The sequence below is a fragment of the Sphaerodactylus townsendi genome, linkage group LG08, assembly GCF_021028975.2.
Source record: "Sphaerodactylus townsendi isolate TG3544 linkage group LG08, MPM_Stown_v2.3, whole genome shotgun sequence".
Classification (NCBI taxonomy): Eukaryota; Metazoa; Chordata; class Lepidosauria; order Squamata; family Sphaerodactylidae; genus Sphaerodactylus; species Sphaerodactylus townsendi.
This window is the reverse complement of record NC_059432.1, coordinates 7945126-7960509: the sequence shown is the minus strand read 5'-3', so window position 1 is coordinate 7960509 and position 15384 is coordinate 7945126. Positions and strand designations below refer to the sequence as shown.

Below are 15384 nucleotides of genomic sequence, written 5' to 3'. Positions count from 1 at the left end.
CGCCCCCCCTACACACACACACACACACACACACACACACACGATCCGTGCAGCCAGCCAGGCCCCCCCCCCGCTGCAGAGGCCCCGCGGGAGGGCGGGGCTGCCCCTGTCCAAAGCACCTGCTGAGCACCCCCCCCCGCCGCCGCCCAGGGCCCCCCTCCCCTTACTGCGAAGGCAGGCAAAGCCCCCCCCCCGGCCTTTTGGGGGGGGGGCTTTTGCTGCCTGCTTGGGACTCCTCCACTCCGACCGGGGCCACGGGGGAGGGGGACCTCCTGGGTGCCTTCCAGAGACACCTGGGCCCAGGGAGGGCGCAGCTGTGACCACTGGGCATGACAGCCACACTCGACTCGGTCGACCAGAACGCCCTGACCCACCGACTACCTTGGCCACAATGCTGGGTTTGCGCCTCAGCCTTCTGCAGGGCCAGCCAGTACTCAGCAGCTGATGAGGCCCCCCAGGGCAGTTCTCTGGCTGAGACCACCCTTCAGCATCTGCATGTGCTTCGGGCTGGGTTGTTCCAAATATGCCAATGATACCCAGCTCATTTGGATGAACAAACAGTTGGCCAGACACACCGCCCCAGGTGTGCGGGCCCATTGCCAGGAGGAGATCATGGTGCAATCGTTGAAAGGGGGTTGGGTAAGCTAGACCCAGCTGCCGTGAAGAGCCAAAGAGGTTCTGGGCGTTGCCAATTGCCAGCTCTTGATGGTGGCATGCAGTGGTATAGCACCCATGAAGCGGGGGGAGCGATGCCCTGGGTGTGCGCCGTTATGGGGGTGGGTGGCTCTGTGGCAGAGGTGCAGGGCGCTCGCATGCCCTGAGCGCAGTTCCTCCTCGCTCCACCGCTGGTGGCATGTGGCTGAATCCTGTGCCAACCGTGTGTTCCTTGACGACTCCTTGACAGAGGAGGCTGAGGGTCAGGTCACACGGGGAGTTGGCCTGGCTGTCTGCCATCTTCGCCAGGCGAAACAATTGACTGCCTACCTGGCCCAGGGGCCAACCTAGCTGCAGTGGTCCATGCAACGGTCACCTCTGGATTGGACTACCACAACTCACTCTACATAGGGCTACCCTTGGGCCTGCTCTGGAAACTCCAGCGGGTGCAGAGTGCAGCAAGGCAGGTCCTTGTGGGGACCTTGTGGTGGGCATGGGTTCAACAGGTGCTCTGCCAGCTGCATTTCCTCTGAGTGGTTCTGGTACTTACCTTTAAAGCTCTGGATGCTCTGGGCCAGCATAGCTACAGGACCCGTCTCTCCCACTGTGTTACCCAAAGGCCTCTGCGTCCAGCAAGTGGCAATCTACTGGTGGTCTCTTGCTCGAAAGATGTCTGGCTTGCCCTGGCCATGGTGGAGAATGCCCCGACCTGGGGGGATGCTCTGTCCAGTGAGACCGGACCCTGCAGAAACTGATGCAGTTCTGCAGGGCCTGTAAGATGAAGCTGTTCCACCAGGCATATGGTTGAGGCAGCTGAAGTTTCCCATTGTGTGACCTCCCCTTCCTCTCTTTTCCTTTTGGTGGTGGACACGAGATGCCATTGGGTTTTAGATTATGTTTTTAGTACTGACTTGTATTGGTTTTGTTACCGCACTGCCTTCGTAACTTTTATTCTCCCAGATCCGCCAGCTCTCAGCAGCGCAGAGGAACAGAAACAGGACCCAACACAGCGAGAATAGTGAAAATAAAAATAAGTTTATTGAGATGCTGACCTACGTGCCAGCAACTCCACACCACGGCAACTGCGCTGCCTAGCAGCTGTTCAACAACTTAAATACACATTCCCCGGGAGTCTGGGGGAATACAGGACAGCCTACAACAGTGGTGGCGAACCTTTGGTGCTCCAGATGTTATGGACTACAATTCCCATCAGCCCCTGCCAACAATTGGCCATGCTGGCAGGGGCTGATGGGAATTGTAGTCCATAACATCTGGTGTGCCAAAGGTTCGCCACCACAGGCCTACAACCATTCATTCACAAATACATGGGAACCAATTAGAGTCCAGAGGGCAATCCCTTCTTGAATTTCGCGGCATAAGCAGGCGAGGCGATGACGTAGGCACGGGCGAGAAAAACACAAAAGAGTCCTTTGGGTGCTTGGGGCCAGGAAATGAAACCTAACGACAACGGCACCCTTATCTGCCTGCTGGTGGGATTAAGGCAGATGGAGGCGCTTCTTCTGGGGCCCCTTTTGTCAAACGTCCATTCATGGTTTTAGCAAATGAAAGGGTCGTGCCCAGGTGGAGCGGGGTGGATTCCTGCCTTGAGCGAAGGAGGTTCCATACAGACACAAATACAAGATACAACAGTAATTCCTACATTCTACCTAATACAACTTGTTCCTATCTAACTTATACAGAAATAAAACATAATTTCACCTTCACTGAACAGAAAGATCAGAAATGGAATAATTCATTTCTGACTCTGCTATCAGTTTGATATTTTGATTGTATTTATTATGAAATGTTGGAAGCCGCCCACCCTGAGCCCATGAGCGGAAGGGCCGGGTGGGAAATTAAATAAATAAATAAATATAACAAAGAGGGGGGGAGTAAAAATTCCTTTCAAAAATGGCAGATGATGGAGGAGGAGAAAATGGCTGAAGGGGAAATGGGGCGCCTGCGCAGGGGGCATTGGGCGAGGGCCAGGTGACTGGCGGAGCAGAGAAATAAAGGCTGTCTCCACATGCTCGTGTGCTCAAGGGAAGCTGGCTCAGAAATGGCTATTTAAAACATCACAGCAAAAGTGCTTGGGGAAACAGTGGACCTTTCCCTACCATATATCTTGCTGCCAAATGCTATATATTTTTTCTTTGCATTCCACATGTCCTTTCCTCCATTTGCTTCTGGAAACATTTCCCTTCATTTTTCCTCCATTGTTTTGCTGCCTTCTGCATAGCACTAACCAGGAATAGTCGAGAAACCCACTGAAAATGCCAGAAGATTGATGAAAATTTTGGAAAGTTTTAGTAAAATAGCAGGACTGAAAATAAATACTGAAAAGACTGAAAAGGTTATTCCACTAACAGGTAGAAAGCTGAGATCCAAAAAAAATTACAAAAATAACTGGATTTGGAGTGGTCAATAAAACAAAGTATTTGGGGATAAATATAAGACCAAGAAATATTCATTTGTATAAAGATAACTTTCAAAAACTAATTGATGAAACTAAGAAGGATCTGGAACTATGGAAAATTTTAAATTTGTCACTGATGGGAAGGATTGCAGCAGTTAAAAATAATATTTCACCTAAATTTATATACTTGTTCCTAAATTTACCAATCTTACTATCAAATACCCCATTTGCTGACTGGAGGAAGATGCTAACTAAATTCATATGGAATTCCAGGAAAAGTAGAATAAAATATATAAACATGCTGGGGGGAAAAGATAAAAGAGGGTTTGCCCTTCCAGATTTTCAAATTTATTATGATGTGTGTGCTTTAATATGGATTAGAGACTGGATTAATCTAGGAAATAAAAACTTATTGGTTTAAGAAGGAACAATTTATTTAGAGGATGGCATGATTTCCTATGGCCTATAGAAGAAAACAAACTTAAGTAATTTTAAATCACATTTAATTAGAAAAGCATTAGCTAAAATTTGGCTGAAGAATAAATACATCTTTTACAGTAATGCGCCCTTATGGATTTCGAGGCCGGAGTCATTAAGATTAGGCAATTTGCAGAAGAGAATTTTTGGCAAATCTATAAAGACATTGAAAATAAATAATCAAGAGGTACTGGTTCTGGTGGGTTTTCTGGGTTGTGTGGCCGTGGTCTGGTGGATTTTGTTCCGAACGTTTCACCTGCATCTGTGGCTGGCATCTTCAGAGGTGTATCACAGAGAAAAGTCTGTTTCACACTGTATCTAAGTGAGAAGGGAAAGTTTAGTGTGGTATATTGTCCATGTCCCAGGGTGAGGAACCAATCATTAACTGTTTGGGTGGAATTTGCTATGCAAAGGTGTGGTCAAAGGTGTGCATTGTATTGTGGGTGGGTGTAAAGATGTTGCTTTTTCCTTTCCCAGCTCTTGCGACCTTGGCAGCATTCCTCGAGCTGGGCTGTGTGCCCGGTGAGGCAAGCTAACCTTGCTACTCCTTATCTATGTGTGTGAAGCTAGTTTTGAGTCTTTCATGGGAACCTGTCTGGGGTTTCGAGGGAGGGGGGATTCAGACTCGTAAAAGCAGTCTGTTTGTTTGGGAAAAGTCAGATTCAGCATCTCGTGTGTGTGTATCATGGAAGCTTAAGAATAAAGATCCTTCAATGGTTGCTCTATTCTGGTCCTTTCTGGTTCTCTACATTATGCTGAATCTCAAACAACTTTACTCCACGTTGTGAACCCCTGATGTCGTTCAACATGCAGAGGTTGAAATTTTGTGAACTTGAGGAGGGCCCGGTAACCCCCAAAGAGGGTTTCGGTCCCCCTCTCAGTCTCCACTGAACATGAGGAACCTGTGGAGTCTATCTCCCTGGTCACCCTCTCCAAGCCTCGGCTTAGCAGTAGTATGGCCTTCTTACAATCGCCAAGAGCAGGTGGATCGAGGTTGCCCGGATGCATAGACGCACGGTGTCCGGCCAACGCTTCTTAGAAGTCCGCCATAGGAGTACATGATCCAGGCAGAGGGGTGTCGATGGATCGAAACCCTCGTGAACAGCATGTCACCACGCGCCAACATAGCGGATTACAAACCCATCATGAAAGCGCTTCCTGAGGAGAGATGGGATTGTCCACCATTCATGGAGATACCCAAGAGTCCTTGGAGAAGTTCCTGGAACGCTATCTGGAGGAACCGCCGCCGACCGAACACTGGCAAAGTACCGGCGCGCATCTGAAAGAGCCGCGGTCCCTGGCACCTCGAGACTACGTAGAGTCTGCTCTACCATCGGCGGAGGGTGTTTCGACAGGCCCGATGCCTCGCGGCTCCCGAGTCCAACTAACCTTCTCAGATGACAGCCGAATCCAGGAACTAACTGAAGAGGATGAGGAACTCCTCGGAGCTACTGCCTTACCGACCAGCGACCCGGTGCCAACCGCTGCCCAGAAGGCTCTATTCTGGTCCTTCTGGTTATCAGTCCAAACTTCACCAAACCTGGATGATGTCACCAGGAGTGTCACCTGATGATAACCTGAAATTTTGGTGCTGTAGTCTAAAAAGTGCGCCCCCTGCCAGCCGACAAAGTAAAAATAGTAAAATATTTTTAAAAATACATTTTTGAGTTTTGGTGCTCCCTGCAGGCGTGCGTCCAGTGTGGGGCGCGCGCCCCGCCCCCTGGTGGCTATGCCACTGGGGCACAGTCAACTTAATGCGCCTCGAAAGTAAATTCAAACTCAGAGGTCAAACACTTGACACAGAGAATGGTAGCTTTTTATGTTTCTGTTCTGTGAATAAACTATTTACAGTGGCTTGAATAAACTGCTGACTCTCCATGCTTTCCAGCACTAACAGTGCGCTCCAAGGGGAATGGGGGTGGAGCCTTGGAAGCAGGATGGGGTTGGGCTGACATAGGTGCCTAAAAGGTGGATACATGTCAAACTCTCAGTTCATAGAACAACTCACTTGATGGGTTCAAGGATTTTATTCATGACAGCAGAGTAACAGCAGAAGACAGTTCTGGGGGGATGGCGTCAAAACTGTGGATAATATATGTGAACCATGTGAACCAAAGTAACAGTAAGAGTCCAGCCTGAAAGTCAGTTTCAACCACAGAACTTCAAGGGCAGGATTCAGAGAAGCACCTGCAAAGCAGAGGCAAAGCAAAAGCAAAGCACATCCCCACAGCTCCCCTCCCCCCGTAGGAATGGCATCCTGACATTTCCACCTCCCCTAAGTCCCCCCCCCCCAGTTTGCTTGGACAGGCACAAGGAAAAGCTTTAATGAGTTGAGGGGCTTTGATGTCATTGGCATACACCCACTCATTCTGTCCAGGTAAATAGATGCGAGAGTCCAGCACATCCTGCAGTTCAAAATGCTTAGCTCCATCAATCAGAACTGGAGGTGGAGGAGATGGGGCTGGGTGCCAGGCAACAGGAGACGCAGCTTTCTTGAGTAGGCTGCCATTGCATAAAACATGTTGTTAGTAGTCTGGAGACATACAACAATCAACATCAAATCTGACAGTTTGGGGCAGGGCTTATTGGAAGGGGCAGAACTTATAAGAGTGTGTATTTGGGCCATTGTAGAACATGTCTGATTGTGGGATACTGGTGCCAGAGTCAATGGGGCATGTGGATGGGGCCCTTGTAGAACTTGAAAGGGAGAGTGATTGGGGGATACATGTGCAAATGTGTTTGTATTTGGTTAGTGCTGGTGTTTGAGTGACCCATGATCTGTTCTGTGCTCAGTTACAGGCTTCCCTGCCATGCTGAAGATGGCTTTGGCTCTTTGGGGCTATTTTGGGGGAAGTTGGCAACTTTTTCTACAAGTTCCCTCTTTCTCACACAAATGGAGGGTTGGGACAGTGCTTCCCACATGAATGGTCAGTTGAGATGGTGCTTTGAGACAGCTTTGGTTGTCTTTGTGAAACAGGAAAGTGTTGTGAACAACTCACCCTCTGTCACTAATGGCAGGAGCACAGCTTTCCTCAACTCCTTCTCAAAAGACCAGGCTGCTGGAAGCGCTTGAAAACCCAGGGGGGGGGGGGAGGGGAGCTCTGAACAACTGTGACTAGCCTGAGATCACCCAGCTTGCATGTTAAGTATTTTCTCACACAAAATGAGCATCTTTGCAGCAGCAGCAGGAGAAAGAAAGCGTTCTGCAGAAAGAGACAACTTTTTTTGCTGCAGCCAGAAAGGAGAGGCAGAACTGTTCCATTTATCTCTGTTGGAATTGTAGCATGTTCTGCGAGCCTCTCTGCCAAACTTCCTTGGTTTTTTTTGTCAGCCAGTGAGCACTCTGTTTGTGTGGAAGATTGAAGCTGTGACACCTTGCACGCCTCTGTTATGATCCCCCCATGTAAGTAGGAAAAAATGTCCACAAGAGCCTGACTGTTTGAAAAATAGCCCGTTTGGGTGAATTAAAATTATTTTCCTACATGCAGCGTCTGTAAGCATTCCCTTACACGTCTGTAAACATTCCCTTCTCAGCACAAGACTGCATGAGACTGTATCAGCTTTTCTTGTTTTTAAAAGCACACAAAAAAAGTTCAGGCTGACCCTGCAAGGTAGAAATGTCTCAATAAACCTAGACAAGCATGGAAGAAGAGAAGAGTTTGGATTTATATCCCCCCTTTCTCTCCCGTAGGAGACTCAAAGGGGCATACAATCTCCTTGCCCTTCCCCCCTCACAACAAACACCCTGTGAGGTAGGTGGGGCTGAGAGAGCTCTGAGAAGCTGTGACTAGTCCAAGGTCACCCAGCTGGTGTGTGTGGGAGTGCACAGGTTAATCTGAATTCCCCAGATAAGCCTCCACAGCTCAAGTGACAGAGCGGGGAATCAAACCCGGTTCCTCCAGATTAGAAAGCACCTGCTCTTAACCACTGCTACTCCTTCCCATGCCTTTTCATCAGTTAGGGACGGATAGTGGAAGGCATACTGACATGTGTGTGTTATTTTTAAAGGGGGGCTTTTGGGTTTTTCTGCCTGGAGAGCAAGGGTCAAATTTTCACTTTGTGCGGCTGAGTCATATATGTACAGATTGTACATGATGAGGGAGATGTGGCTATGTCATTTTCAGGAGCATGAGACGCTCTTCAGGATATGACCTGGAGACTGGAAACTGGGCTGTGTGGGCAGAGCCGGACATATCAATTTTGAGTGGGGGGCGGTTGTGACATATCAGACAACTTGGGAGGACAGCTAGAGTACCTCTATCCTATTTTCAGTCTAGCACGGTGCTCGGCAAGCCATTTTGTTTAATCTAGCCATCTGGGCATGCTCTTAAAAGCGGACAATAAGCAGCTATAGCTGAACAGCATAAATATGGGTATCTTGTGTCTTTTGGGGTGAAATCTGCTGGTTTGCTCACTGATCATGGAGACAAGTGCTTCTGAGAGCCTGTTTGCTATCACTCCTCCAGCAGCACTAAAATGCAAGGCTCATGTGCCAAACAGACATTTACTCATGGAAGATTCTGAAGAGGAGAATTTGTTCTCCAGTTTTGCCAGGAAGCTGTTTTCTCCATCTGAGAAAGTCAATGAACCACCAATCCTGCCACAAAGCGTGACTATTAGCCAACACCAACATAAGGTGAGTTAGGGATCTCTAGGGATTTGCGGGGGAGGGCATTATGGAAAAATGCATAGAGAAAAATATATTATTTTTTCCATCTTACAGAAATTCACCTTCCACAATTTGGTTTTCTCCAGCTTTGGCAGGAACATGCAGGCTTGCATGATGTTGGACTTGTGGCTGTAGCTCCTTCAGGGAGAAGAGTCGTGTTTCAAAGAGTGATGAAGGCTTCCATTTGCATGATTTTGAGAAACTGTATGGAACATTTGGACTTCGAAGCTTGAGATGGCTGTACATGGGATCGGGGGAACCAGGAGGGGCATACCTGTTTAACGGGAGACATCCATGTTTATGATCAGTTTATGAGACAAGCATGTGAGAAGCTGATTATATTGTCTGTGTTGAATGCAATCACAATTATTGCGTGCAGCTTACAATGGTTTTCACTTAATCAGGACCGTATTATTTCTATAGGGGAAATGGTGACTGCAGTGGCGTAGGAGGTTAAGAGCAGCAGTGGCGCAGGAGGTTAAGAGCTCGTGTATCTAATTTGGAGGAACCGGGTTTGATTCCCAGCTCTGTCACCTGAGCTGTGGAGGCTTATCTGGGGAATTCAGATTAGCCTGTACACTCCAACACACGCCAGCTGGGTGACCTTGGGCTAGTCACAGTTTCTCGGAGCTCTCTCAGCCCCACCCACCTCACAGGGTGTTTGTTGTGGGGGGGGAAGGGCAAGGAGATTATCGGGAGCAACAGCCACAGAAGGCCATTGCTTTCACATCCTGCATGTGAGCTCCCAAAGGCACCTGGTGTAGCAGAGAGCTGGACTAGATGGACTCTGGTCTGATCCAGCTGGCTTGTTCTTATGTTCTAAGACCCTTTGAGTCTCCTGTCCTTTACTACACTGTTGGGGAACCTTGGAAAGCTTGCGTAATGGCTAAGCGTGGGGTGGAGGGGAGAGCTGGGTTACTTGGGCATTGCAGATAAGTGGGATTGGATTGCTTAGGAATGGGTAGGAGGAGCAGAGCTGCATATCTTGGGAAATCACAGTAGCAAAAAGTAGTCTTGTCAAAAGATCTTTACTATGCATCATACCTTGAACCTGTCTTTCAATAAAAAGATTTAATTATCAATTGAGTCTGATTATTGGACGGACCAGGGACATGACATTGGGCTTCTCCTGCCACCAACCAGTGACATGGTGGGGGGGGGGGGTCCACCCCACAAAAAATCAAGTGAGACCAAATTCAAAACCAGAGTAATACACAAAGAAAAGGTGTTATTTGCTTATCTTCTGTAGCAAAAGAGAAGATATATATCCAACACAACAGCCATGCAACCACATTCCATATGGCATTCACAATAGCACATGAGGGGAAAGGATGGGTGGCAAAGCAGAATTGTATTGGGAACAGTATAACTCCTCTGCACCAGAAGCATTGCTCCAAGTCTCCCAGAAATTGCTGCATGTTCTTGGCTGTCTGGAACCGCCACTGAACTGCAAAGTTACACTGGCTGGTCTTCAGAGTGACGGTGGAGCTGTCCTTTCAGCACTACAGTGATCAGAATCCATATGAGTTTTGTTGGGATTTCCTGCCTTGTTTGCATGCAGCAGGAGCACAAGCAGCAGGGAATTCTGGGAAGCTGCACAAACATTCTAAAGGTGACAGTTAAAATCCGTCGGTGGTGTTCTGTTCCCTCACTCTCTAGCTTGCTCTAAGTGCAAAGATGTCCTCTGTACTGATGTAAATCAAATGCTATGTAAAAGTGCTCTGACAAACGATATTGTATCGCAACCAAACTGTAACAAACTATGAGCCGTGCACGTAACTATATATGTGATACTTTATTAAATACCTTATTATTCATAAGCATAAGGAGAATTTTACTTAACGGAGAGAGAAAACATATACGGTATATACCCGTGGTGGCGAACCTTTGGCACTCCAGATGTTATGGACTACAATTCCCATCAGCCCCTTCCAGCATGGCCAATGGCCATGCTGGAAGGGGCTGATGGGAATTGTAGTCCATAACATCTGGAGTGCCAAAGGTTCGCCACCACGGGTATATACCGTATATGTTTTCTCTTTCCGTTAAGTAAAATTCTCCTTATGCTTATGAACTTCTGAGGTAAAACGGCTGGTCTTTTGAGAGTTAACTATTCTAATTTGACATGCCGCACAATCCACATTTCTGCTTGTTACTCTGCTTGACAGGATTATATATACTAAATATACCTGTTGCCCTTCAATTTTTTTGTACTGGGATGTGCATCTAGGACCGTGGTGGCAAACCTTTGGCACTCCAGATGTTATGGACTACAATCCCCATCAGCCCCTTCCAGCATGGCCAGTTGGCCATGCTGGCAGGGGCTGATGGGAATTGTAGTCCATAACATCTGGAGTGCCAAAGGTTCGCCACCACTGATCTAGGATATACATATGCCTCCACACAGCCTCACTGATCACCATGAATGGGCACCCTAATGCAAAATCTGACCCATTAAGTACCTCTACAAGTTGCAGGCCGGACAAGGGTCATTTGCCTTCAGTTGTTTGTGGGCATCTTCATGGCAAATGTAATGCATGCTCTGTTCCCAAAAGATGGTTATAGTGAAGATAAGAACATAAGAAAGAGCCTTGCTGGATCAGACCAGAGTCCATCTCGTCCAGCTCTCTGCTACTCGCAGTGGCCCACCAGGTGCCTTTGGGAGCTCACGTGCAGGATGTGAAAGCAATGGCCTTCTGCTGCTGCTGCTGCTCCCAAGCACCTGGTCTGCTAAGGCATTTGCAATCTCAGATCAAGGAGGATCAAGATTGGTAGCCATAAATCGACTTCTCCTCCATAAATCTATCCAAGCCCCTTTTAAAGCTATCCAGGTGAGTGGCCATCACCACCTCCCATTAAGCATGACATATTCAAGAAACACCAATCACACGTTGCGTGAAGAAGTGTTTCCTTTTATTAGTCCTAATTCTTCCCCCCAGCATTTTCAATGGATGCCCCCTGGTTCTAGTATTGTGAGAAAGAGAGAACAATTTCTCTCTGTCAACATTTTCTACCCCATGCATAATTTTATAGACTTCAATCCTATCCCCCCTCAGACGGGGAGGGCAAGGAGATTGTAAGCCCCTTTGAGTCTCCTACAGGAGATAAAGGGGGGATATAAATCCAAACTCCTCCTCCTCCTCTTCTTCTTCCTCTTCTTCTCTCCAAACTAAAGAGTCCCTAATGCTGCAGCCTCTCCTCATAAGGAAGGTGCTCCAATCCCTCAATCATCCTCGTTGCCCTTCTCTGCACTTTTTCTATCTCTTCGATATCCTTTTTGAGATGTGGTGACCAGAACTGACAAAGTACTCCTTATGAAGGAGAAGTTGATCTATGGCTACCAATCTTGATCCTCCTTGATCTGAGATTGCAAATGCCTTAGCAGACCAGGTGCTCAGGAGCAGCAGCAGAAGGCCATTGCTTTCACATCCTGCATGTGAGCTCCCAATGGTATCTGGTGGGCTACTGTGTGTAGCAGAGTGCTGGACTAGATGGACTTTGGTCTGATCCAGCAGGTTCTTTCTTATGTTATGTTCTTAAATCTGAAACCCTCTGCCTTACACCACCTTCTCATCCATGCACTGAGACCCTATATCTCCGCTTGCCTAGCTGGCCCTGTGTGTAGAACAGGTAGCATTTCTGTGAATGCCACTTTGGGAGTCCTGGATTTCAACCTGTTACCTAGCAGCCTAAATTTAACCTCCAGAACATCCCAGCTACATTTCCCAATGTTGCTGGTGCCAATGTGGACCACAACTGCTGATTCCACCCCAGCACTGTCTAAAGGCTATCTAGACGAAGCGTCATCTGCAACCTTCGCACCAGTCAGGCAAGTCACCATGCGGTCATCACGCCTCTCACAAACCCAATTCTCTATATTCCTAATGATCCAATAGCCTACTACAAGGAGCCCCCATCTCCCTGAGGGGTATCCTTGGTGCGAGAGGACAGCTGATTACCATCTAAGGGAGCATCTTCCACCATCTCAGACTGGCAGCCTGCATCCCCCAGACCCTCATTTTCCATGTCATCTGAAGAGATGTCACCCTGGGAGTGGAACCTGGCTGACAAGCCTCCTCTGTCACCCTCTCTCAGCTTCTCCAGGTCTGCCATCTTGGCTTCAAGAGAATGCACATGTTCCCTGAGTGCCAGGATCTCATTGCAGTGACGGCACACCCACGACTTTTGTCCTAGTCGTAGATAGTCGTACATGTGACACTCAGTGGAAAACACTGGAAAGCCCCTCACACCCCTGCTGACTTCCTATCTTCCTATCTAGTTCTGTTCAGACATTCAAATATTAAACTTATAATGAGTGTCTCCCCCTTGAGCTTTCTGCACCTTGTACTATCCCTCAAGATATGTCCTTATTCAGTAAAACACCCGTGCGTGCCGTTAGCAAGCCCACCTCTCAGAAGCCTGGGGCAAGCATACGGCCAGGACAAAGAGAAAAAAGAAAACCTGTTAACAACACACTGTTAAAAAGATGTGGCTTTGAGAAAAGCCCTCCAAAAAGAAAACCACACCTCACTTAGCCCTTTCTGTCCCACTCCTCTTCTCCACTGCTATTCCTCTATGCTGCTTCCAGAGCTAGAAAGACAGGCATCCATCAAATGTAATAAACACTCACACAGCATCGTGTGGAATGCCTGGCCCACTTCAGACATGGACAGATGTGGAAACTGCACAGCATATACAGGGAGAGCACAAAGTAACCCACATGAGCAAGCCAAACCTGTGATGTGAATCCTTTCCCCACCAAAGATGGGGCTCAATTCCCCTCCCCCAGGTGTAGCCGTTAAGAGGGATGCTGCCATTCACATCCAAAAAGGACGACTTCTTTTTATCCTCACCACCTGCATCCACAGACTTTCTTGATCTGGGAAGGAAGAAAAGACAGAAACTGTTCCCTCTGCTGCCTTATAATATGCAGTTACCATAACAACACCATGGAAGGCTTCAATAAAAATAGACATGGCTATTCCCTCTTGTTTTTTTGCTTTCCAGGGATGGTCTGTCTCAAAGAATTCTGTACACTATGAGCTTAGAGTGGAACTTTTGAGGTGCAACACCCGACTTCCCACTCTGGAGTACTGAAAGAGGCAGAGGACAACTCCTGTCTAGTTAGATGGACAGACACACAAATGATGCTCCTACTCAAAGCTGGGGCCTAAAGTAAATGTTTCATGTTGATTCATAAGACCAGCTTTGCAAAGATGCATGGTCTGGAATGGGAAATGTCCTTTATTATTATTATTATTTATTATTATTAATTATATTTATATAACCGCCCTCCCCCAGAGTAGTAGTAGCCTGTAGTAGCCTGTAGTGTGAATTCTGTAGGTTCTAGAACTCAAAATCAACAGCAACCTCCTAATCAGTGAGGGAATCTAATTGATTTTGGATGGGTGGGCCCTCTTGGCTATTCTATAGAACAGAGGTTTTCATCCCTGCGGGGATAGGGAGGATATAAATTCGAAATAAATAAATCCTTTCTTATCCAGCTGGTGTGATTCAGCCAAATGAATCCTGGGCAACACAATCTATGACATTTACAACCTATCAAAGTAGACAGGGCAGATGGCAACTTCATATGTAGATGGAAATGAGGGTGGCCCTGGCAGGCAGTTTTACATGGGTCACCATCTGGCAGTCTTCAGAGTTTTTGCATTTGTAAAAGTATTTGTAGGTTCAAATGTAAGCTTGTTACCACACTGCATGCAAATGACCACACCATCTTCAGGGTATGATATGAAATGTTACCCATTGTAGGCCAAGGAAGGAGGTTTACCAGTTGCTTCAACCACACTATATATTTTTGAGCAAGTGCCAGGCTTTTTAAGACAAGGTTTTGCTTACCCCAAATCAAAATCCTGTTTTCCCCCAATTTTTAATGATGGAAATTCTGGGAGCACTAAAAAAAGAGGGGGGTTGGAAATGGGTGAAATGCTCTTCAAGATAAGGCTTTATTCACTCAAAAGATATGGCATGAAAAAATCCAAGGACTCTGCTTCCAATTTATCTAATGATAAACCACAATTTTTGTGAGTACTGAAAAAAATCCCGGCGAGGCTAACCCCAAGAATTATGTTGGTGCACGTGTTAAAGTGTGTAACCTAAATTTTACAGGTATTGAACTTGAGTTTACTGTCAACTCAAATGCAATAGATTTAATCTGAATAATTACTGTTCCCCATAAAATCTTCAGCCTTGGCTACAGGGGTGCAGATTTCAAATGTACACAGGAAAAAAACAATCAAAATGCAATTTGGAAAAAAAATCCATAAATCGTAACACATTTGCAAGAGACTTCCTCAGAGCATGAAGGACTTTGGTGTGTGCAGGAACTCACTTGGAATAAGTCACACCTATGAAAAAAGAGGACTATTATATCCAAAGGAACTTTAAGAGTGGTCTGTGGATTCCTTCTGATGCCTGGCAGAAGGAATGCAAATATTGTGGGAAGAAAGACAACCATTGTTAAATGTATCACAAACAGCAATCACTGAAAACTCTGTATCTCAATGCAGTTCAAGAATAGTTATTCTGGTTTACTACAACTCGAACTGGGGCAGCCCCAGGTTGAAGGGTAGATATTTCAAATTTTTAAGTGTCCAAAAGCTGTGGGGAAAGAGGGTTTTTAATTAGTGTAGCACCCTCTGGGTGCTGGGGAACACCTGGGTTCCGTGGGGTCAGTTTGTTTCCTTATTCAGGCAGCTTTATTCACCAAAACAGGCCCCTAAAGGCACAGTTACCTTCAAGGCATTCACTAGAAGAAGACTAGGAGAAGGCACTGCTGCCGGCTGCCGCCGCCTCCTCCTCCTTCTTCTTCTGCCAGCCTCCTCCCATTCTCCTTCCTCTTTCCCTGGCTCTTGAGCTGAGCTTCACCCTCCTCTTCTCTCTCCCTGCCCTGCATCAAAACAGTTGGGCCTAGAGAGCCATTGTTCTGCCTCCTGGGCTCACTGGTTGCCCCCACCCCCCTGGAGATTCCCTGGGCCAGACTGCCCTGGTGGTGCTTTCCTGCCCCTGTCCCCACCAAGCTGAGCCTGGCCCCTGAGCCCAAGGGTTTGTTCTGCCCTGCCAGGCAGTTTGGTTCTAGGTAGTCTGCTACAACTAGATTTGCCATCACCAGATACTTAAAGGTCCTAGTTTTTTTTTTCCAGGAAAG

At 47.2% G+C, this 15384-nt stretch overlaps 1 long non-coding RNA gene across 1 annotated transcript; it reads right to left on the bottom strand.

Annotated features, from left to right (window-relative positions):
• Positions 1 to 5850: 5850 nt before the first annotated feature.
• On the bottom strand, positions 5851 to 13456 carry LOC125437715. Its single transcript, XR_007245258.1, has 3 exons — positions 12952 to 13456; positions 8279 to 8490; positions 5851 to 6049 (listed from the first exon to the last, which is right to left on the bottom strand). It is a non-coding gene; the product is annotated as an uncharacterized LOC125437715 (long non-coding RNA).
• Positions 13457 to 15384: the final 1928 nt, after the last annotated feature.